Source organism: Pristis pectinata, chromosome 9, assembly GCF_009764475.1.
Source record: "Pristis pectinata isolate sPriPec2 chromosome 9, sPriPec2.1.pri, whole genome shotgun sequence".
NCBI classification, from domain to species: domain Eukaryota; kingdom Metazoa; phylum Chordata; class Chondrichthyes; order Rhinopristiformes; family Pristidae; genus Pristis; species Pristis pectinata.
In genome coordinates, this window is record NC_067413.1 from 80,431,750 (window position 1) to 80,457,889 (window position 26,140).

Below are 26,140 nucleotides of genomic sequence, written 5' to 3' on the forward strand. Positions count from 1 at the left end.
GAGATTCTGAGAGGGAATTCCAGACCTTCGGACCTTGGCAGCTGAAGGCACAGCCACCAACAACTGGTCATCTGATATGTACAAAAAGAAATCCTTCACTGCTATAGAATATCTTACTAATACAGCCCTCTGTGATCTATGGCTTAAAAATTAACCTTAAAAAAAGAGAAAGTCAGCAATGTAACGTTTCTATCAATTTGCAGCCAGAAGAGCAATTAACCCCTGACTGATATCACCCACACCAAACAGTTGAATCTTGATTGAATTTTTAACTTTGTTTGCTTAGCAATATTCTGATCTAACTCCAAATTGCAAGGTCAGCAAATTAATATATTTGGATGGTGTGCTCAATCTAAGGTGCATGGAATGTTGGGACACTATCAAAGGTGTGCGCACCATGTAGCCACCTGTTATAACCAATCTGTAGAGCTATGCCTGAGCTATACAGCAGGGAAACAGGCTTTTTGGCTCACCATCTCCATGCCAGGTGTCAAGAACCCATCTTCACCAATCAGACACTAATCCCATTCTTTTTCGTTGTCTCTCACATCCCCATTGCTTCCTGCCCCTCCCGTCTCCCTATTTTCCTGCAACCCATCTACAAATTTACAGAAGCCAATTAAAATACCACTCAGCACAGCTTTGGCATGTGGGAGGAGACCTGAGCACTTACGGCAGTCATAGGGAGAATGTGCAAATGCCACCCAGACAGCATCCAAGACCAAGGTTGAACCCAGGACTCGCCACTGTGACATATTGAAGTAATACACAGATCAGCTATTGAAGGCTATTTCCAAAGGTGCAACAATGAAGGAATAACTAGGAGCAAAATCTTGCTTGAAACTCTGAAGGCATATTTTGTAACCAGAGTACTACAAACAGGTGCTGCTACTGTGCGTGTATAGCAGAAGTGACTAAAGAAAATTTTTCTATTGATGTGTTTTATGATCCACATGAATAATCTGCACACTGATTCAAAGAGGATAGCACTTGCAGCTCACATTGTTAAACATTATGTGCTTTCCATTGCACTCTTGGCCTAATTATATCCTCAAAGGGACACAGATCTACCAAACAAAGTAAAATTAATACAATGCTTATGTCCCAACAAATTAGTGTAAATTTCATTCACACTGAATGATTCCACAGGAGATCTGCTCAGGAAATATCGCACAATAGAATCCATTCTCCGAAATGTAACATTTTGTTATAGGTGATAAATAATTCTGTGACAAAAGAGATAAAGTTAATCATTGACCTGAGTCCGAAATTTACAAGCAATTACAAATGTCCTCTGATTCACCTCAACAGTTTATAAGACGCTCCAGTGACCTGGAGTTGCTTATTTAATGGCCTTAAATGCACTTGATTAGTAGCTAAACATGCAGATTCAAGACTACTGATGAGCAATGCCGGAAGAAATCTAGATGATTTACAATAACTATTTGAAGTTATTACCGATATTCTGGGATTGAATAAACATAGTTCACATTAATCTCTTTAGAGGAGATGCCATTAGAATTTTTATTTAAATATGAGCAACTTGGTATAATGCCATCTTTTCTCCCCTGCCTTTCTGAATATTTAAGAGCAGATAAAACAGGATGTCATTTGTGGGTATTGTGTTTCTTTATTCAGCAAGATTTGGCTGTTAAAATGCCAGCTGTTTCACTCCATGTGAGCTAACTTCATGACCCTGCATTAAGTGCGTTCTGAAACACGCAAAATAGTTTCTTTTGAGTTCATAAAGACATCAACATTCAAGTCCCTCAAGGAGCTGGAAGGAAAACTAAAGGGTTCAGTTATTGAAATAGGTTGCCCCTTGGGCTTTATGGTGTTGGTAGAAAAGAATACAAGCAGCAGGGAACACACAGACCTTGAAACAAGTAGAAAATAAAATGTTTCCACAACCTAGAAACAAATTTACTTCAAGGTTGGGCTTCAGAAAAGTAATTGTCCTTAACTAGGAAGCGATTTAAAAAGAGCTAAATTGAGAATAGTTCTCGGGTGACTGGAGTGTAAAACCCTCAGGAAACTTGTGTGGCTTCATTGGCCCTGAATGGAACTAGACAACAGAAAGAAAACAAGAAAATACACTCTCACACAATCACCCAAAATACTATAAAGGAATAATCATGGGAACAGGAGTAATACTTCATGATTTGAGTGTATTTGTTTGCCATAAAATATTGGAGTAAACCTGAAGGGTGCCCAGAAATGTAGTTGCTGTGGTGCACATTAGGCATGCTGTGCTATGCAATGTGTTACAAACACAGTGAGTGAGATAATAGCCCATTGGGTAACACAACTACACACAGCCATTTTCTCTGCTACATTAGTTTTCTATGGGCTGCATTTGGGCTTTGACAAAACAGGACAGCAAAGGTCACCGTATTTGGAGCAGTTGGAGAAGGAAAGAAGGACAGCTATTACAATGACAGGGAAATGCGGGCCACCAGCTTTCAATGTGTGCACATGACATGTGTGAAATTGACAAGTAACAATATGATTTAAGTCCAAGAAAGCACAGGAAGTAAGTTCTTTTTTTTCTCGGTGTTGGGGAACGCTTGGTGTTTGTAGCCATCATTAGCTGCAGTGTGACGAGCGGAGATATGCTTCGAAGTGGAGTTGCATTCTTTCTAATAACATATATTTTGGGTAGAAGTGGGAATTTAATGGTTCTTTTCAACAATTCAGCAGAAAAGCAAATAGATTTTCAAAATGAAACCGAGGTGGCTAACTTAAGTGATTCAGTTTTAGTTGGAAAAAAGATTAAAATTTAATAATTTTGATGTCTACCCAGCTCCCCTCAATGCTGCCCACTTCTGTTTATAAAGACATTGGGTTGGATACTGGTTAGCCATCTGCTGTCAGGAGACAGTTCAGCTGCAAACAGATTTAAGAAGACAGTGGATCTCTTGAATTAACAAGCATCTTATCTTTAACCCATCTTGGCCCATTTTTCACACCTCTGGAAATAGGGAAGTAAAAGGTATGAATGGCCAGATCTATCAGTGGTCGAGAAATTATTGGAGAAGGTTCTTGGGGATACGATCTACTCATATCTGGAAAAGCATAGACTTATTAGGGATAGACTGCATGGCTTTGTGCAGGGGAGATCATGTCTTACAAACTTGATTTGATTTTATGAGGAGGTGATGAAGATGATTGATGAGGGTAACATGAACTTCAGTAAAACATTCAACAAGGTCCCTCATGGTTGGCTGATCCAAAAGATTAAGACACATGGGATCCACGGAGACTTGATAGATTGGCTTTACCATAGAGGGTAGTGGTGTTGGGGTGTTATTCTTACTGGAGGTCCGTAACCAGTGGTGTTCTGCAGGAATCGGTGCTGGTACCTCTGTTGTTTGTGATATATAGAGTCATAGCATACTACAGCACAGAAACAGGCCCATCGGTCCATCTAGTCCATGTCGCCTGATCATCTGTCTAGTCCCATCTACCTGCACCCAGACCATACCCCTCCAAACCCCCCACCATCCATGTACCTATCCAAACTTCTCTTAAATGTCACAACTGAACCCTCATCTACCACTTCTGCTGGCAGTTCATTCCGCACTCACACCACCCTCTGAGTGAAGTAGTTCCCCCTCAGATTCCCCTTGTACATTTCACCTTTCACCTTTAACCTATGTGCTCTAGTTCTAGTCTCACCCAACCTGAGGGGAAAAAGCCTGCATGCATTCACCCTATCTATACCCCTCATAATTTTGTATACCTCTATAAGATCTCCCCTCATTCTCCTGCGCTCCAGGGTATAAAAACCTATTCAGCCTTTCCCTATAACTCAGGTCCTCAAGTCCCAACAACATCCTTGTAAATTTTCTCTGTACACTTTCAAGCCTATTGATATCTTTCCTGTAGGTAGGTGACCAGAACTACACATAATAATCTAAATTCAGCCTCACCAACGTCTTGTACAACCTTCAACATAACATCCCAACTCCTGTACTCAATGCCCTGATTTATGAAGGCCAAAGTGCCAAAGGCTCTCTTTACAACCCTATCTACCTGTGACACCACTTTCAAGGAACTATGGATCAGTATTCCCAGGCCCCTTTGTTCTACCACACACATCAGAGCCCTACCATTCACTGTGTAAGTCTTACCCTAGTTTGTCCTCCCAAAGTGCAACACTTCACACCTGTCTTCATTAAATTCCATCTGCCATTTTTCAGCCCATTTACTTAGCTGGTCAACACCCCCAATCCTGCTGTCATCTGCAAATTTGCTGATCCAGTTTACCAGGTTATCATCTAAATCATTAATATAAATGATAAACAACAACAGACCCAGCACCAATCCCAGCGGCACACCACTAGATACAGGCCTCCAATCAGAGAGACAACCATCTACTACCACTCTCTGGCTTCTCCCATGAAGCCAATGTTGAATCCAATTGACTACTTCATCCTGAATGCCAAGCGACTTAACTTTCTGGACTAGCCTCGCATGTGGGACTTTGTCAAAGGCCTTGCTAAAGTCCATGTGGACATCGTCCACCGCCTCTCCCTCATCGACCTTCCTGGTAACCTCCTCGAAGAACTCTACAAGATTGGTTGAACATGACCTGCCACGCACAAAGCCATGTTGACTATCCCTAATCAGGCCCTGTCTATCCAAATACTTATATATCCTGTCCCTTCTAAAAATGATTTTGGACAAAAATGTAGATGGGGTGATAAGTAAGTTTGCAGAGGACACCAAAATTGGTGGAGCTGTGGATAGTTGAGAAAGGTTGTCAAAGGATCAGCAGGATATAGATCAGGAGGAAATATGGGCAGAGGAATGGCAGATGGAGTTTTAAGTGGACAAGTGTGAGGTGTTGCACTGTGGGCATGTAAGTGTAAGAGGAAAGTATACAGTAAATGCAGGACCCTTAGGAGTATTGATGTACAGAGGGAATGGGCTACAAGTGCATAGCTACCAGAAAATGCAACACAAGTAGGTCGGCTGGTAAGAAGGTGGAATGGCATGCTTGCCTTCATCGGTCAGGGCACTGAGCGTAAAAGTCGGGAAGTCATGTTGCCGCAGTATAAGTCTTTGGTTTCATCCACAATTGGAGTACTGCGTGTAGTTCTGGTCGCCACATGAGAGGAAAGATGAGGCTTTGGAAAGGGTGCAGAAGAGGTTCACCAACATATTGCCTGGTTGGGAGAGTATTAGCTATAAGGAGAGGTTTGGACAAACTTGGATTGATTTCTCTGGAGCATTGGAGGCTGAGGGGCAAGCTGATAAGAAGTTTATAAAATTATGAGAGGCATAGATAGGGTACAGAGTCAGAGACTCTTTCCCAGGGTGGAAATGTCAAATACTAGAGGGTGTAGTTTTAAGGTGAGGCGGGAAAATTTAAAGGAGATTTACCCAGAGGGTGGTAGGTGCCTGGAATATACTGCCAGGGGAGGTGGTGGAAGCAGATACAATAGCAATGTTTAAGAAGCATTTAGACAGGTACGTGAACAGGCAGGGAATGAAGGGGTATCGACAGTGCACAGGCAGATGTGCAATTTAAGTTGACATTATGGTCATCACATACATTGTGGGCCGAAAGTCCTGTTACTGTGCTGTACTGTTCTATGTTCTATTGTCTTTGCAGCATTACTTCTGTGGCAGAAGGAGAAATTACAAACCCACCCTACCAAGTTTGCCTGTTTCCAGTTTCACCATTGTCACCTTCCCATGATTTACCCCACATCATCAATCGTTCCAACCACCTTGAGCTCTCGAACCTGACCACTGTGGCCATTATCTACTCCCTTGACCATGTTTACCCACCAATCCCCCTGTTATACTATTGCAGGAATGAATAGGGTTCTAAATTGTAAAAGCTGCAAATATACAATTTGTACTTGCTGCAGGCTTGTTGCAATGATAGTAATGAACAATATAATAAAATGTATAATATAATGTAATAATAGACTGTAAGCTGCAGATTTGAGTCTTAAAGTGTAATTAAGAAAAAAAAAGCTGCTGCAACAACAGAATGGAATAAAGTGTCAGCCACCCAGTGAGCAGAATTCACACTACATGAATGACGCGAATGCTAAGTTGATGCTCAAAAATCACCAGTCACCTCTGGTCGGTGCAAAGAAAGACAGTTTGTGATGTCTGTAGAGTGATGAACAGAGAAGCTAAAAAAGTGTAGTGGACCGAAAATTTAAGCAAAAGTATAAAGTGACACTCAACAGTTCTTTGAAAGGCACGAGTGATGAAGAAAAGGTCGGTTAAAATCCTTTTGTGGGTGGATGAAGAATGATTGGATCTTTTCAACAGCTGCAAAATAAATGATTGAGGGAATAAAATGCTGGCAAAAATTCAATGCACACTTCGAGCTGGAATCGAATCACCGGATTCATAGATCTGAGTTCCAAAGCCAGAGGCAGGAACCAGGTGAGCTTGTTAACAATTTCCTTACAAGGCTTAGAAACGTGGCCAATGGATGCAAATTCAAGGAAATGGATGAAAGATTAGACCAACTCATTTGGGGCTCAGCATATGCACACATGATTGGGAGGAGGAAGTCAGAGTAGCAGAGGCTACAGATACAGCAACAGCATAGGAAGCCAGATGAAGCTGGTAACTGCTCTGTCCTCAGATTTGTCTTCGCAAAGGAAGCAGGGTTGATACAGTTAGACAAAAGAAACAAAAGAATGAAAACCCGGCTGAAAGAAAGGCCACGCAGGAGCCGTGAACAACCACATGTATTTACGGAGAAAAAAAATGCCCTCAAATGATCAAAGCAGAGATTATGTAGCAAACTCAGCTGTTGGGAGAAGATGTGAAAATCAAAGTGAAAATTTCTGGAGGAAGTCCCAAAGGAAGAATAAAAGGATTAATGTTAAAGAGCAAAATTGGAACATAGAAGATAGAGAGAGTTGGAGGCACATTTGAGATTGGTATCATATATATCATGGAGTGACCAGATGTGGCAATTCACTGAGAAATGAAATCCAACACTACAATCCAGAGGATGTGTTCCATTCAGTGTCCTGGAGAATGGTCCTGACCCAAAACGTTAACCGCCTGCTTTCTCCACGGATGCCTGCCTGGCCTGCTGAGTTCCTCCAGCATTATAGTGTTTTTCATCTGAGTTCCATTTCCATCATTTTCAAGTTAAACTTGATATGGGAGCTCAAAGTAATATTCTACCAGTCAGGTTTTACTAAAAAATCTTCCCTTAAAACCTGAAGGAAGTTGGGTATCGGAGGGAAAATGTCCTAAAGTAAAGCAATGTCATGCTGGTAGCATTAAGAAGACAAAAGAAGTTGGAATAACCCAAATCAGAGAGATGCACAGAGAGTAAATTGTTAACTGCACACTCTATGTCACAGAAATAGAAGCATTAGTGATTATGGGTGACAGAAGTTGTGAAGATAAAGGTGATCGAAGTAAATCTTAAGGGACAACACTGAAAATTCAAAGCAATATGCCAATCGAAGATTGTTCTACAGCTATAAGCAAAACAGAGCTAATCCAAGTGTACCTAACTTATTTGAAAAAATGGTTGGATAGCTTGAAGATTTTGAATATCACTTCATTGTTGATCCCCCAAGTGAAACCAGGGATCCAACCCCCAAGTAAAGTATCAATCAGGTTGAAGAGAAAGCTTGAAAATGAACTCTGAGTGATGGAGAAGAAAGGAATAATTAGCCATAGTCACTAAACCTACCAATGTTTGAGATCCATTTTGGGAAGAGGTAGTTAATGATATGCCCAGGAGCAAAACACATGAATTAGGCAATCAAGAGAGACCACTACCCAATCCCAACTCTGCTGAAATTGTGCCAGCATTGTTAGATTTGATTTAAAAATGAACAGCAAATTTGATGCCAGAAACAATGGAGTGCAAAGTTTCATGAAGAATCTTCATGCTGATAACATTTAACATACCATGTGGGGAAAACAAGTCGTGATGATTACCTTTTGACCTTAGAGAAAGCCAAGACGTGTTTCAGTAGGAAGTAGATCAGATTTGAAGCATGCAGAGGAGAATCAGATGAGTGGATAACTAATTCTATTGAGTGAACGATGGGGCTCACAACAGCTCTCCCCACAAGGAGACAAACAGAATCGGAAAGGCTGCATGTTTGCAAATGAGTCATAAAGGAGAAAGAATTATCACTTTTGAGAATAGTATACAGATCTGAAAATGTTTGAGCCATCACTGGCATGAAAGTGCCAAAGAACAAGAAAGAACTAAAAACCTTTCTAGGCCCGAGCCCATATGTGAATTCTTACATTTATCATTTGTCACAACACATAAGAAACCAGAGAGATCAACCTAAAATAAAAAGATGCCAAATACGACTGTCACTCATGAAGCAAGTTTCAATAAACTCAAAGAGAGATGAGCCCATCGTATTACAACCAAAAACAAGTTATCATTTGACAGGTAGATGCCTTTTTAAAGGCCTGGGAGCTGTTCTCGTATAAGATGACAAACCGTTTGATTGCATTTGCATCCAATGCATTCTCACCAGCAGAAACAAGATAAATAAGAACAGAAAGAGAACCATTAGCAGTCATGTGTGAATATGAGAAGTTCCACACTGACTTCAGTAGAAGGAAAGCCCCGGCAGAAAGTGGCCACCAGCCCCTGGAACAAATCTACAAGAGAGACCTTGGAGCCTCAGCTAGCCTGTGAGAATTCAAGTCTTGGAGTCGTACAGCACAGAAACAGGCCCTTCAGCTCACCAAGTCTATGCCATCCTTTTTGCCCATCTATTCCTGAGGCTCACAAGTTATAGTTCCACCCTGAAATAAAGCAAGCAAGTGCTGCCAGTATATGCACTACCTGTGGCCACAGGAGATACATGAGATGAAAGATCAAGGTGTGAAGATACTCTGCCTGGTATGAGTGACCCCATCAGAATTAAGTAACATGAGAGAAGATAGCAACAAAGACAAGAATTCACAAATACTTTCTGAGTAAATGATTCAGTGGTGGCTTAAAAAGATGAAACAAACTTAGTTAGTATAATTGATGGTCAATCAGCGATGGCATCTCACTGTAACTGGAGTTCTATTGGCTGGATGTAGAATCTTCAAGGAGAATTATTCCAGAAGATACAGGAAAGCCATATGAGTACAGTAATGCAAGTTGAGATCTGGATTGACATCTGCATGGGTATAGAACATTGAACAGTACAGCACAGGAACTGACCCTTCAGCCCATAATATCTGTGCCGACCATGATGCCAACTTAAACCGAACATCTGCCTGCACATGTGCCTGCATATTCTTCGTGTGCCTGTCTAAATGCCTCTTAAACATTGGGAATGTACCTGCTTCCACCACTTCCCCTGGCAGCGCGTTCCAGGCACCTACCACTCTCTGTGTAAAAAATCTTTCCTCATATATCTCCTTCTAAGCTTTCCCCTTCTCATCTTAAAACTATGCCCTCTCGTATTTGAGAGTTGCACCCTGGGAAAAAGATCTACACAATCTGTGCCTCTCCTCATTTTATATTCTTCCATGAGGTCACCCCTCAGCCTCCTGTGCTCCAGAGAAAACAATCCAAGTTTGTCCAGCCTCTTCTTATCACTAATACTCTCTAATCCAGGCAGGATCCTGGTGAACCTCTTCAGCACCCTCTCCAAAGCCTCCACATCCTTCCTATAATAGGTGACCAGAACTGCACACAATACTCCAAATGTGGCCTAACCAAAGTTTTATACAGCTGCAACATGACTTCTCAACCTTTATACTCAACACCCTGAGGTGAGGGTGTCAAATGGTGTGAATCCAGAAATGCACAACATAAAGAGATAATGGCCACTGAGACATCACTGATGCTCTGAGACACCATGAGGGTGGATTTGCTCAAATGCAACTGAGAATGGTATCACACAGTATTGGAAGACTACTACTCCAAGTTCCCATCCATTAGATAGATAAGCTATCTGAGCCAGAACAATTACTATTGGAACTTGAATCCTGTTTGCAGAACAAAAGATTCTTCAGAAACTGATAACAACAGAACACAATTCACCTCTAGAGAATTTAGGGAGATTACTGAGTGCCCTAGGTCCACCGTTGTGACTTCATCGCCCATGCTCATGGAGCACATGACTTCATGGAGAGACACGTCTGATATGAACAGTTAAGAGGACCTTTTATCGAATGCATAGAGTCAAAAGAAGACCCAAACCTCGCCATATTGTCAGTCCAGGCTCTACCCCTTAATATCTTCCCATCCAAATAGTAAGATGTTTAAAAATCCTGGTTAAGAGTTTTAAGGAAACAGAAAAAAGGATATAATTTAAGAATGAGAAGGGATTTATACTATTATAGGAGCGCATGTACTTTCTCTTGTTTTTGTACTATATCACTCACAAATGCCTACTTTCTGCATAGAAAACACATTCTATCTCTTGACAGCACATAGTCTTTAGTCTGAAAATAAACACAATGAAAGCCACAGCTTTGAGTCTTAAAAGTGTGTTAAGAAACAGAGAACTGGGAATAACATGGTGCACCCCACACTTCCTCCCCAGCCCACCACCATCACTGTCCTCCCCATCAACCTGAGGCCATCTCACCTCCCTCATACCTGACACCCCGTCACTCTCTGGTAGACAAGGGCAGCAAAAGCATGGGAACACTACTACCTGTAAGTTGCCCTCCAAGCCACACTGACTTGGAAATATATTGCCATTCATTCACCATCACTGGTTCAAAATCCTGGAACTCCCTCCCTAACAGCATTGGTAATTGGTTTATTATTGTCACATGTACTGAGATGTAGTGAAAAACATTGTTTACATGCCATCCATACAGATGATTTCAAAACATAAGTACATCAATGTAGTACAAGGGAAAAGCAATAACAATATAGAATATAGTTTTACATTTACAGTTACAGAGAAAGTGCAGTGCAGGTAAACAATAAGGTGCAAGGGCCATGACGGGGTAGATTGTGAGGTCAAGAGTTCATCTTTATCGTTCAAGAGTCTTACTACAGTGGGATAAAAGCTGTCCTTGAGCCTGGTGGTGCGTGTTTTCAAGCTTTTGTATCTTCTGCCCAATGGAAAGGGAGAGAAGAGAGAATGTCCGAGGTGGAAGGGGTCTTTGATAATGTTGGCTGTTGTTCTGAAGCAGCGAGAAGTGTAAACAGAGTCTATGGACGGGAACTGTTTTTCATGACGGACTTGACTGTGACCACAACTCTCTGCACCTCAAGGACTGCAGTGGTTCAAGAAGGCAGCTCAGCACTGCCTTTTCAAGGGCAACTAGGAGTGGGCAATTAAATGCTGGCTCAGCCACGGAAGTCTACATCGCTTGAATAATATATTAAAAAAACTGTGAACTCTCCCTGCCTTCCAAACTGTTCAGTGCAGTGAGCATTTCCACAAGACAGGCCTATCCATCAGACTGCCTTTATGCAGGAAATCTGCAGAATCATTTTAAAGGACATTTTGCCTAGAAACCAGACGTATGTGTTACATGATCCAGTTTCAATGAAAGATCAAGCAAAATTGCAAAACAGGACTTTATGCAAGTTGTACGAAGTCTGTAATTTTTGCTGCAGGTCCTCCATGTTTCTGATGCGCTAATGAATGGAGGAGGGATGATGTGTGTATGTCCAGTCTCCGTTCCGTAATTTTCACTCGAGTGTGGCTGCCCCATTTATGGGAGACTCAGACTTTCACAACACACACGAGGATTGTTTCAGTGAGGGACAGTTGGAGCTGCTGGAAATCGACTTGGATTGGGCCACTTTATGTTTGAAACCTGCTTGGCTCTCCTAAGGTTATCCACCACTCCCAAACTCCTAGAGCAGCCTCCATCCCATAACCCTTGCCCAACCATCAGTCTGCTGAACCAACAGTCCCACCCATCCACCTATCAATCTGTCTACCTGCCTGAGCCACCCTGGGACCATTGGCCCCTCAACCTCTGATCGTAACTTACAGCCATCGATCCTGCTTTCTGAATACCCATCCTACTCCCACCCCCAAATGCCAACTCCTTACCTCCATCCTCTGGTCCTCTCTCCCCATGATTCAGGCTGCTGATCATCTCATCACCTCCATTACCAAATGATAGACCTTGAGGCCCTTACTGATCCTACCCTCAATCCCAGGCCCCTATACTCCATGACCGTCTGGCTCCGGATTTTCCAATGGAGAACAGTGGAGAAAGGTTGAGTGTACAAGGTCTGGTCAGTGGCCTGCAGTTCCTTGGATCTGTGGGCAAATGAATTTCCGAGCAAACTTCTGTTGGCTCAACACAAACTGAATTCTGAATACATCTTTACAAGCACTGATCAACTTCCAGGCAGTTCCTGCCCACAACTCCACCCCCACCACCCACTTCTACTCACATTCCAAACATGCCTCTTGTAAGTATCAGGGCCAAGCAATTTTATTTTTAAAAAAATCTTCCTAAGTTTTGTAGATTCGATATGTATTATAGAACGGTGGCAGTTCTTTGTTGATACCCTGTGTGACTTTTGGGCCGTTAAATCCCAAACTCCTTTCATTGTATTCAATAACATACATTAGTCAAACCTCACAGGGGTAGTCCTGTGATATTTCTCTGTGAAAGCCATCTTTCTCTTCTCTGAGACTGATGGTCAATATAGTGGTGAGTAGGTTTGTGCTTCAATTTACTATTGCATCAGCCAGCACTAGAGTCGAGACAGTCCAAGCTCATTCCAAGTAGTTGAGTGGAAGGGAGGGTAGGAGGTTTGGGGTAACATCAAGTTGATGGGGAGAAGAGTAACCACAAGGGATGGAGTTGGGTGGGGAAGAAGTGATAGTGGTACATCTTGTCACCACTTAGCAGATGGAAATCTCCTGATAAGTGTGAGGTGATGCACTTCGGAAGGAGTAATGAGGGTAGGACCTACACAATGAGTTGGAGGGCCTAGGGGACTACTAAGGAATGGAGGGATCTCAGTATACAAGTCCAAGGCTTCCTGAAGGTGACAGCGCAATAGATAAGGTGGTGAAGAAAGTATATAAAATATTTGCCTTCATTAACCAGGGCATAGAATATAAGAACAGGGAGGTTATTGTACAACTTAATAAAACATTGGTTTGGCCACAGATGGAGTACTGTGTACAGTTCTGGTTGCCTCACAATAATTGCACTGGAGAGGGTACAGAGGAGATTCACCAGGATGTTGCCTGGGATGGAGCAGTTCATTTATGAGGTGAGACTGGATAGACTGGGTTTGGTTTCCTTGGCTAAGGAGGGATTTTATAGAGGTATATAAAATTATGAGGGGCATCGATGGGGTGGATGAAAAACTACTCCATCTTTTCCCAATAGCAGAGGATTCTAAGACCAGAAGGCATAAGTTTAAAAGTTGATAGGAATCTGGAACTCACTGCATGAGGGGGTGGTGGAGGCAGGTACCCTCACAAAACTTAACAAGTTTCTGAACAAGGACTTGAATAACTAAGGCATAGAAGGTTACATACCAAGTGCTGGTAAACGGAATCAATACAGAGAGGAACTTGATAGATGGCACCTATGTGATGGGCTGAAGGGCTTATTTCTGTGCTATATGTCTCTCTGACTCAAAAATATAAAATTCAGGGCATATTCAGGAGGTCAGGCAGTGTCTATGGAGGGAGAAACATAGTTGATGACCTTTCATCAGAAAACTGATGACAGATGAAATATTATCGACCTGAAACATTTACTCTGTTTCTCATTTCCTGCAGGATTTGTACAGCCAAGGAGACTTTGGGTTACATTTTCTATTTCAGTTATAAGTTGTTGGAAACTCAATGTACCAAAATCTTTAGCCTTTTTTTTTCTACACTGACATTGGCATCAGCCTAGCTAAGAGGATAGGTAGGAGATGCAAGAGAATAAAATGGTAACAAGAGATCTTGAGCACCGAGAGCAGTGGAAAGGGAACAGTCGTCTCCAGATAGTTGAAGTGGAGGATTAAATCGTTAAAAATGTTTAAAGATTGAAAGACTGGGATGTATAATTGATCACTCGTGCAGTGCCCTAGAAGAGGTTATGTAAAATGTATGTTTCCTCCTGTGTGCCAAAGTGAGGTTGGATGGGGATTATGTAGCAGCATTCCTTGAACCCAGTGCAAATAAAGAGGGGAAGACTTGCTTTTAAATAAACTGAAATTTGCAACATGTATACCGAGCCTTCTATCTACCACTGTGATAAGCAAAGTGCACTAGGCAGAATAAATGCTAGCTGTTGGTTCACTGATGGATTCAAACCACCACCGTGCCCAACAGCTCGTGGGAACCAATGAGAAGACATCTAGGATACCCTGTTTGGGGGTGAAGGGAGTTTGAGAGACGTGCAACCAGAGTGCCAATAAAACTTGGGTTTCACTCAGCTGGATTTGCAACCAAAACCAGAAACTGAAAAAGTCAATGCACCAATTGCCTTTCACTGTGCCCCAGGACCAAATTCAATTCACAGCAGGGAAATAGCTTTAGACATCTGATTGTCATTCTCTCACGTGATTTTTGCCTCTGGTCTTTACCTTTTGGATCTTCTTTTGACCAATTTCTGTATTGTTTTCGAAGCCCAGTCCTTCCCTGTTCTGGGTTTGCAGACACATATTTTCAGCAGCAGTCAATGCAGAGGAAGAGTGTAAACATTGACTGACTTTGTCACCATGTAGCATATGGATGCTGAAACCAATTGCTCCAGTCCTGACTTATCCTGATCAGGACTGGTTAATTAGATCAACAGAAACCTGCAGCCAGACAAGGGAAGGTTCCTGGTTTTTTACAGATAAGCCATTGGTTATATTTACACATGGAGCCATTAAGGCAGTGATCAGTTACTGAATGAGGGTTTTTGGAGGGGAACAATTTTTGAGTTCCACTGGATTTTCTTTCCTTCTCATAGCTTTGTTCCAATTCTTTAAGAAACAGTTACGGACTTTTCCAAGTAGGCAGCTTGGAAGTCGTACCTTCTGATGGAACTTGTCAAGAGACTGCTCAATAACCTAACCTATTTGCAGGAAGGTACAGCATCAAGATGCATACTTTAAAAATCATAAAGTAGGACAAAAGTAGTGATTAAACTCAAGTGTAGAGTTCTAGCAATAAAACAATTTCAAACTATTTTTTCCCCAGTGAAACAAACTGTACTTGTGTTAATAATAGTCTCCAGGTGTCAGCTAGGTATTCAATGTTCCACTTTACCAGATAACTCGATTAAAATAAAAGTTTAATAATTCAAATTGTAAGTCTTTGATGAATTGTCAAGTATGTTGTAATAACTTAAGGGTACTTCAGAAATAGCTACTTTTCTTCTGGTCTTTGGGCAAATGAATATTCTTGTGGTAACAAATGAATGGCAGAACCAAAGCCTGATTAGAACCCTGTTGTGATTTTGGTGTGTTAAAAGTGAAGCTTCAAATAAACTGTGGTTTAAAGAGCTACTAATTTAAATAAGCAGACCCTTTTAAGTCAAACCCAGCAGTAATTTACTTTTCATATTAAAAGAGGAGCAGGATTCTTTCAAACCACAGCTTTCATTCAGCATGATTAGTGGAATTTTCAATGTCTGCAAGATCTTATTTAGTTACATTGCTACAGTGTCAGGTGGTACTTGCAGCTGTTACCCAGCTGTTGCTAAGAGCAAACATGTATACTGTTTGATTCCTGTATGGTGGTGATAACCACAGTACCTGGTTTTAAATCAGGTGGCGCCTGGTTAGAATTTTGTTACTTGGATAGTAATGACTGATGGTTGAAGTGCCAATCCACAGCGCTCACTGTGTATCCAGTTTTAATCATTTTAACGAGCAAAACCTCTTTTGTTCTTTTAGTGTACAGTGGATACAGATACAGGCAACTTAATTACTATTCAGTAAAAATTATGGTCATATATTGTGTAAAATGCAAAAAAACTGTAGGTACAGGAAATTTAAAACAAAAATGAAAACAGCTGGAGATTTGCAACATGTGACTGCAACAGGAGTTTTACAGAGGCTGTCTGCTTGAGGTGACCTGGGCTCATTTCCTTTTCCTGGTGTAGAGAATGAGCCCGGGGATATCCCAGAACAGTGGGATTCCCAGTGGTGCAAGGGGTCATTGACTTCACCCACGGTGTTTTCAGAGCTTGACACCAAAAGCCTGAGGTGTGCAGGAACCAAAGGAGTTCTCACTCCCTGGATGTCCAGCTCATCCGTGACCACGGTTAAATAAAAGTGACAGCGAATGACTGATATCCATAAAGGAGCTATGACTCACTTATAACATGACAGTCTGCTGTTGCTACCATTTTCCAACCACTGTGTTCAACTTAGGGGTGGCTGTCTGGGGCAAGTGTAGAAAGGGATTGACTTTTCTTAATGCCAAGTAGTCAGGGAGAGGTTGAAAGTGTTACACTTCCTGTGAAGACAAGCCTAAGTCAAACAACTCTTCAGATAATGAACCGACTCATGCAGCAAGACCTTGATAATGATAAAGCATGAGATGATAATTGACAAGTGGCAAGTACCTACTAATAACAATGCCTTATCCAATAACGATATCCCCCTCTTTCAAACTGTGCCTCTCCCCTTCCTGATGAAGTTTACTAACTTGTTTATTATGGGTCAAGTAGTGCTGGCTGTGGCTATTTGTTCTGAATTCACTTGATCCTGGGTAAGTCCTGGACTTACCTGGACCCACTATGTCTGAAAGGTGCTGAGTAACAGATGTTGATGTTGGATGCCAAGTCGAGGCAAATGGTGGAGCCCTGTCCTTCCAGGATCTAAGAATATAAAAGTGAAGCCAGTGTAGGCCATGTGGCTCTTTGAGCCTGCTCTATCATTCAATAAGATCACAGCTGATCCTCCAGCTCACTCACATTCACCTAATCCCCATTTTCCTTGGTTCCTTGAGATACCAAAAATATATTGGTGCAAGCTCCAAATCTACTCAGTAACTGAGCATCCATGGCTCTCCAGGGTACAAGATTCATAACCTACTGCCTCAATGACTGACTGCATATCCTCTAATTATCCCCATGAGTTCTGGGCTCTCCAACCATAGGAAACAGCCTCATGCACCCTCTCAATATTCCTTAGCTTCTTACATGTTTCAGTGAAATCACCTCTTATTTTTCTAAACTCCAACTATGGGCTCATAGTAATCAGTCTCTCCTCATAGGACAACGCCTCAACCAGAAATCAAGGTCAAAAATCTATGGTGCAACTCCTCCTTGAGTACAGAGACCATCACTGCACAAGACCTTCTGGATGTGCTCTCACTTAAGTCTCTCACAGAAGTAGACACCCTGTGCAGTGGAGACCAATGTACCATTTGGCACCTGAATTGCTTAATCTACATAAATGTAAACTTTCTGTTTTTGAGCACACCCAGATCCCTTGCTTTCACATTTTTGATGGAAGCAAAGCACAAAGAAACAGAGGAAATGCCCTTGAGTCTTTTCTGTAATTCAGTTGGATTATGTCTGATCTGTATCTTAAGTCTGACCATTTGCCTTGGTTCCTCAATGCTTCACATCCTTGCCATCAAAAATCTGTCAGTTTCAGATTTGAAATGTTTAACCTCAACAGCTTTCTAAGAAAGAGTTCCAGATTTCCACAGTTTATAGCATGAAGAAATGCTTTCTGATATCATTGCTTCATGTCTGAGCACTAATTTTAACATTATGGTTCTAAACTCGCATATCTGAGGAAATTGTTCCGTTCTATATACCTTTATCAACTCTTTTATTCATCTTCAACACCTTAATCAGAGTCTTCTTCCAAAAATAAGTGCTCTTTGTTTTTGTACTGTAGTCAACAGTGACATTTTTCAAACATGTTAACATTTACAACAGCCACCATTTATAGCACCGTGCTCAAGCTAACACAATTTGCTTGCTATACACAAAGGCCAGTATTAGATGTGATAGAGATGGTGTTTGAGTCACGAATAATATTTACAATGTCAAGTGAATCTTTACATTTGACTTTGTGACTCTAGTCATGATTAATGTGCAACTGGTTGTAACTTCCCCATTTTCAACGTAGAATTTTAATACAGTAAACTACTCCTTCTCATCCTTCTTGCTCTGATTGTAGTCTTCGATGTGGTGGACCACACAATCCTCTTCCAAAGCCTCACCCTCATCCTCCAGATGGGTGGGATGTCACTTGCCTGGTTCCATTCCTACGATTTGAAACTCAACCAGATAATTACCTTCCAATGCACCTCTTCTCACTCTTGCACCATTACCTCTGGATTCCTCCCCCCCAACCCCCCCCCCCCCGCCCCACCCCCGGGATTTATCTTTGGTTCCACACCCTTCCCCACCCCTCCATTCCTCATCAACATTCTTCAGCTTGGTGACATTTACTCCAATTACATCATAACTCATAACCATCATAACTCATAAACAAAGTGCCCCTCACACCTTTGACTTTTCCCATGCATAAACACATCCTGAAGCTCACAGCAGCTCCACAATATAGGACTCCTAGCATCGCCCAGTTATTAATCATTCCCTGCAATCAGGGATACCCAGTGATCAACAGTCCGCACCCACCATAACTGACATGATTGCTGTTTTCCTATGATGACAAATACAGCTGTCCATGCCTCAGGATCACTGAATTTCCTGCATCAACAACCTTCTGATATCAATGACTCATTCCCAATGATTAAATCCAACCTCACCCAACCCCCTCTCATTCACAGAGTTACTACAGGATCAACAACCCACACCCACAATTACTAATTCTCATTTTAGGCCCTGATTCAATCCAAACCCCAGTTATCATTCTCCCAATCCAAACCCCAGTTATTGTTCTCCCAATCCAAACCTCGGTTATCGTTCTCCCAATCCAAACCCCAGTTATCGTTCTCCCAATCCAAACCTCGGTTATCGTTCTCCCAATCCAAACCTCGGTTATCGTTCTCCCAATCTAAACCCCAGTTATTGTTCTCCCAATCCAAACCTCGGTTATCGTTCTCCCAATCCAAACCCCGGTTATTGTTCTACCAATCCAAACCCCAGTTATTGTTATCCCAATCCAAACCCCGGTTATTGTTCTACCAATCCAAACCCCGGTTATCATTCCCTAACCTTATAAGGCACTCTGTACTCACACCATCCTGTCCTCTCTGTCTTCACCCAGCAGCTCAGGTCCCTGTTGCTGGACTCTGGCCCTTTGAGCAGTTTTTTCAAGTGCCATGGGAATCTAACCTGTCAATGAGGCTGACTTGCAGGCAGCGATTCTATGAATACCTGGATTTTTAACTTCATTTACTCATTTGGCTACTGGACTTAATTTAGTACCATAATTCATAGGTAGAATTGTGGATGGTCTGCATTTCATACTTTACATAGTTGTCTTAACATTAATCTCATTACCAATATGTGTAGCTCCACAAATGTAAAACTGATTGGCCTTCTGCAGTGCAGCAACAGAGCTCACCACTGACCTCAAAGAAACCTATCCACTAAGACTTAATGGCGAGGACTCCTCTCCTCTGATCTCCTTTGCTGTCAATGGGATCTCTAGTGATCAGCACCAATGATGTCATCAAGCTGTTCAAGCAGCCAATCATACCAAAGAGTACTCACAGGAAGGAAATAGCACACTTTCAATTGACATTTTAGTCATTATATGGCATGATAAATGAAGATCAGAAGTTTGTATTTTGAAATACTCATCTGAAAGAACTTCAATAGACATATGTAAAATAAATTTTGAGCAGGTAGGTTGCGAAATAGTTTAGGGCACCAATTGGGGATATATCTTACTGAATGTGAATAAGTAGGGCATTCCTTTAAAAAGGTTGGGAGCTATTCTAGTAGGTTGATTGCTGGCAGGTTGAGTGATGTCATGAGCAATTCTAACTGTTCTTGTGTAAAACAAATGTAGCACTTAGGGCACAATGAGCTGCAACTCTGAAGCTGGAGTTAACGCAGATGGATACAGGTTCTCCCCAGGTTACGGCAGGGCTCTGTTCCTGTGAACAATTTGTAAGTCAGAAATTTGGCCAGGAACCGAGTTCCCACACAGCAGAAGATGCCTGCAGCCTTGCAGCAGCCAGCAAATCCATCCCACCGGTCTCCCAAATGTTCATTTGTATGTAAGGGTTGTACATAACTTGGGTGTTTGTAAACTGGGGTGAACCTGTACTCACTTTAAACATCAGCATCTGCTGTTTTAAGTGGTGAAGATTGAAAGGAAGACTTGCATTTAAAAAATGCCTTAGAATCAGAGTCAGAATCAAGTTTATTGTCACTGACTAATATGTGTGAAATTTGTTGTCTTGCTGCAGCAGTACACTGCAAAGACATAAAATTACTGTAAATTACAAAATAAGTAAATAGTGCAAAACAAAAGAAATAAAAATGTAGTGTTCGTGGGTTCATGGACCGTTCAAAAATCTGATGGTGGAGGGGAAGAAGCTGTTCCTAAATCATTGAGTGTGGGTCTTCAGGCTCCTGTATCTCCTCCCCGAAGTTAGTAACGAGAAGAGGGCACTCTTCATTGAGGCAGCTCACCCTGCTCTTCTTGAGCACCGGAATGATTGCTGCCCTGTTGAAGCCGGAGGGAACCTCAGACTGCAGCAGTGAGAGGTTGAAGATGTCCCTGAACACTCCGGCCAGTTGGTCAACACAGGTTTTCAGTACCCAGCCAGGTACACCATTGAGGCCTGACGCCTTGTGAGGGTTCACCCTCTTGAAGGATGTTCTGACATCGGCCTCTGAGACAGAGGTCACAGGGTCACCGGATGCTGTGAGGACCCTGCAGCCCTGCTCTACGGCCAGTGAATTATTGTAGAACTGTAGTTCCTATTGTTCACAGCTAGCACCCACAATGTGATAATGACCAGATAATCAGTTTTTGGGATGTTAATTGACAGATAAATATTGGTTTAGACAGAGGGATGATTACCTTGCATTCTTTAAAATCATGCCATGGGAGCTTTCTCATCCACGCAAGAGGATAGGATTTGATGCTGCTCAACACGCTGAATTCTGCTGGAGCTTTGTTGCTCCAGGTCTCAACATCTGCAGTGACTTGTGTCTCCAGGATCAGACTTCTGTTTGAAAAAACAGCGATTACAAAATAACACTCTGGAATGGGATTTGAACCCACAGACTTCTGTCTCGGAGGTGAAAGTACTCACAGCTGGGACTTCTGACTGCAGTAATGCCCCTATATGTGGTGCTGTTGAGTGCTGGTCAGTATCCATAAGCATGTAGGCTGTCCTGTGTTACACAGAAATTCAGAATGCAAACATACTGACCTGGCTTCTAAAACACTTCAGTGGGAATCCTTTACCTGGAAACAACATATGGGAGCCATATTCTTGTGGTTTTATAGTGTCATTGGCTCCTGATGATATTTGCTGCTGTTCAACAGTGGGACAGGTGGACATCTGCAGTCACCTGAACGCTTGTAATATAAGGAACACTTTTATCTCAATATGGAGGTATAAATGAAAAAAAATGTACCAGTTAGTTCCTTGTTACTGAAACTATTTTACTTTGGAACTGAAGTAGTCCTTGTTTAGTAGTGGGAATCATCGCTCTGGAGGTTTTAAGATGGTGGCCATTACTTTCTCCCAGTGTCTACTGCCGGATGTCTAATGAGGCAGAATGGAGCTCAACTGTAATGCCTTCCATAGTCAAATAGCTTTCTGATGTTCATTCAATTATGACAAATTGCACTTATATACAGCTTATAACTTATCCCAACTGTTTTGAAAGGATGTGAGGAAACTAGCCACAGAACCAGGGAGAGATTAGGACAGATAGAGTCACAGAGCATTACAGCAGGGATACAGGCCCTTCAGCCCAACCAGTCCATGCCGACCATGGTGCCCACCTAACTTATCCCAAATTCCTGTATCTGGTCCATATCCCTCTAAACCCCACCCCTCCATGTACCGATCCAAGTGCTTCTTAAATTATACTATTGTACCTGTCTCAATCACTTCCTCTGGCAGGCCATTCCAAGATGAACTAAAGTTTGGGAAAATGGCATGGATGGCCTTAAGTGGGAACATGCATTTATAAATTATCACCAATTAGGTGAAGTGCAGGGTACTCCTGACCATTACTGAAGCATATTGTGCTCTGTGTCATTATATTCAGGGAGTCAATGAGAAATAGGTTTCAGAATCTGATGATACCAGGGTCTAATGTGGGAACAAAAACCGGTGCCTTTCCAGAAGTCTGATTATTGGCAGGTTGAATGAATCAGTGAATAAGGATAGCTGATTCTGCCTAAAACAAATAGAGTACTTGGGACAATTTTTCTGCTCCATTTATTCACATTTTGAATTTATTGCACTCCTCCCACGAAGGATCAACTCCAACATTGCCAACACACCTGCTGACGGGGTGGAGCTGTTGTGGTTCAGCAAACTGATCTCTCGTGTGCAGAGGCTGGATGCCAGTTCTCCAGTACCCCCTCATGCTTCCCTCTGGACCACAATCCCACCACAAAACGTCAGGCTTCCCAGCCATCGTTGGCCTTATTTCTTCTGCAGATCTTCCTGAGATGTAGTTAGCTATTGGCAATGCCGGAATTTATTGGTCTATCCCTAATGTCCCCTGAATAGAAGAGGCCAGGAAGAACCTCCATCTTCATAGTCCCCCAATATGTGCCTGCTCCTATGTCCTCCCTGAGATCCACAAGCAGGACTGTTCCGGTGGACCCATGATTCAGCCTGTTCTTGTTCCACAGAACTAATTTCTTTGTACCCTGACTATATTCTTTCTCCCTGCATCCAACCTGTACTTACTTCCAGAGGTGACACCTCTGACACCATCCATCACTTCAACAGTTTTTATTTTCCGTGCCCCATTTTCACTACGGATATCCAATCTATCTGTACCGTCATCCCACACCAAAATAACCTCTTTCAGTTCTTGAGCCTAGTCTTGGCACTGCCACCCTCCTTCCCTTGGCTGAACTTCTTCTCATATTGAACAATTTCTCCTTCATTCACTTCATCCAAATTATAAGTGCAGCAATGAGAACCCATTTGGGTCCAAGCTATGCCTTTCTCTCAACAGAATACACGTAGCAGTCTTTGTTTTAGATTCATAGATTATACAGCATGGAAACAGGCTCATCGGCCATATTTGTCCATACTGAGATGTCTATCCAAGCTAGTCCCATTTGCCTGCATTTTAGTTCTACTCAGGTCTCCTCACTCACTTCTTTTTCCTGTATATCAATGACTTTATTGTTACTGCTTCCAACTCTTATACAGAGCTTAAAAGTTTCATCACCTTTGTACATTCTCCCCGTGTCTGCGTGGGTTTCCTCTGGGTGCTCCGGTTTCCTCCCACGTTCCAAAGACGTACAGGTTAGGAAGTTGTGGGCACGCTATGTTGGCGCCGGAAGCATGGCGACACTTGCAGGCTGTCCCCAGAACACTCCGCAAAAAGATGTGTTTCACTGTGTGTTTCAATGTACATGTGACTAATAAAAGGTATCTTATCAATTTCCTCCCAGCTCTTACTTTCACCTGGTCCATTTCTGACTCCTTTTCCTATTCTCAATTTCTCCAGTTTCATTCAAAGGGCTAGATTAGGCAGCCACTCTCTATGACAACCCACAGGTACCTGAACTGCACCTCCTCCCAGCCTGCTTCCTAAAAGACTCCATTACATTCTCCCAGTTTCTCTGCCTCCATTGCATGTGTTCTGATGTTGCCATCTTCCACCCAGTGCTTCTGGGATGTCTTCCTTTTCCATCAACCATGGTTTCCTCTCCACCACAGTTGACAGGTCTCAGTTTCATTCCTGTGTTTCTGCTCTCACCCTACACAGAGCAAGGTCCCCGTTTTCCACTCCACCCCACCAAGCTCCAGAGACTATCGGTCATCTTTTGTATTCTCCAAACTCCCCTCCATCACCAGACATATCTTCTCCTTCCTTCCCCCTTCAGCATTGTGAAAGTATTGTACCCTCCCAGTCCCCTGCTTCATTATTCTGTCTCCATCAACACTCTCCTTCCACTGGCACCTTCTCCTGGAGGTGTAGTGCCTGCCCTTTGACTGCTTCCCTTTCCGCCATGCCATGATCCAAACACACTTTTCAGATGAAGTAGTGAATTACCTGCTCTACATAAAATTTAGTGTACTTCTCCCAGTGTGGTCTCCTCTATACTGGGGAAATTAAATAAAGATTAGGTCACCATTTTGCAGAACACCTCATTCAGTCTACAAGGTGATCCAGAGCTTCCTGCTTCCTGGCACTTTAATTTTCTATCCCAGTCTTACTCTGTTCTCTGCCTTTGGCCTCTTAACACTGCGCCAGTAAAGCTCAACGTAAACCCGAGCAAAACCTTATCTACTGACTTGGCACAATGCAACCCTCAGGTCTTAACAATGAGTTAACAATTTCAGATGATGAACCTTTCCTACCCTGCATCTTACACTTCTAGCATTCTATTTTCTCTCGTCTTTTGGATAATTTCAAATTTCATTTGTCTCCTCCTATTTACCCCTACCCTCGCACAATCCTTGTTACTATTTACTAATTCTTATTTCAGCCAGAACCACCACCACTTGTGACATTCAGCACAGTGATGCAGAAGTCAGTGCTACCGTCTCATGGCTCCAGTGACCCAGGTTTGATTCTGACCTCCACTGTTTTCTGTGCGGAGTTTGCAAATTCTCCCTGTGACAGCTTGGGTTTTTCCAGGTGCTCTGATTTCCTCTCACATCCCACTGATGACTATAAATTATCCGCAGTGTCGGTAGGTGGCAGGAGAATCAGGGGGTTAGTTGATGAGTATATGAGAAAGAACAGTTAGTGGGGAGATAGGTGGAGTGGGACTGATGTGTTTGCTCTGAGAGCTAGTATAGATGTGATAGGCTAAATGGCCTTCTGCATTGTAAGGAAATATGAAGATCGATTTCTCTCGGTCTCCATCCTGTCATAGACCTTCCCTTTTATTCTTTCCTCTCCTCCCCTTTACCCTGCAATTTTTACCTCTAATTTTTCCCACTTCTGTTTGACCTGAGTGAGAGTGTAAGTCCACATGGTATGATTTCTGGTGTATTGTTTCAGCTGCTTCTGTTAGTTGAGGGTTGTTCGCCAAATTTAGAGAACATGCTCTTCCTTTCTGTTTGTACCAGAATTGGCCATTTCTCCCTGCTGTCATTTTGGCTCAGTTTTTCTTTTTTGTTTGATTTCTTTTTGTATAGCCTGGTCTGCTGAGCATGTCTGATAGCTTTAACATATGCCCTTAAACCACAGTTAGGGAAAAGAGGTGTACAACATAGGATAGAATACAATGCTGATGAAGGTCCAACGTAGTGATTGAGCAAATCCATTAGTGATGGTACCAAAGCAGACAACAAGGTAAGCTAAGGGGAAGAGAGATGACACAGGGACATTGAGATAATGTGGAGAATACAGGTTCACTCTGAACATAACTGGTAATGATCAGCAACATACACTACCCAACTTGCATCGTGCAGCTGGTGGGTTCTTGATATTTTAGTAATCTGGACCTGCCTCATGTTTATGTGCAGCTAATTGTGGATTCAGGGAGTCAGAACTGTCTGACTGTTGTATATTTATTTCAAGTTATCTACAGGGGAAAGTCAGCCCCAAAGATCTCTCACCCTCTATCAGAGAAAAAGATGCAGGTGACACTGAGAAGGCTCTGCAACCCAAATGACATCTTCAGTGCCACAGGTGATGAACATGAGCACTTGAAGGCTCGGAGAGAAGTACCTGGCAGATTGTAACGCTATGACGTACAGTTGGAACAGAACAAAAAAATGTGTTTATGCAGCTTGAAGTTGTTTACCTGGGTTTCAAAAATAACTAGAATGAGCAGTCATTTGTCCAGGAGAAGGTGGCAATGGTTTTGGATGCGGGAGAGGTGATTACTGTTACTGAGCTTTGTTTTTTTCTGGAATGCTTCGGTACTAAACAAAATTTTTGCTGGGCTTGGTAACGACACTGAATCCCCTTCACAAGAGCAATCAAGGTCATATAAGTTATATAGAACAAGATTGCCAGGGCCACCTGTGCAGATTTTCCTCTGTGGAATGTATAGGTGTTTACCATGTCAGGGTAGAGTGAATCAGAGATGGAAATGAGTGATAAGGTCAGACCATTCTGGAGAATGAGCTGCCGGCGTATGAGGGCTGTCTGAAGGGAGCCACAGATTAGTAGTTCCAAAGGA

The 26,140-nt window shown here is 42.4% G+C and overlaps 1 protein-coding gene across 2 annotated transcripts in view; it reads left to right on the plus strand.

Annotated features, from left to right (window-relative positions):
* Nucleotides 1-26,140, plus strand: part of sulf1 (sulfatase 1) — a 270,913-nt gene that overhangs the window by 33,304 nt on the left and 211,469 nt on the right. The window contains exon 1 of one of the 2 annotated variants that reach the window (XM_052022969.1): nt 2,456-2,533. The exons of the other annotated variant lie outside the window; for it this stretch is intronic. The gene's annotated coding sequence lies outside the window, so the exon portion shown is untranslated. Of the gene's footprint in view, nt 1-2,455; nt 2,534-26,140 lie in introns of those variants that run through there. 2 annotated transcript variants of the gene reach the window in all.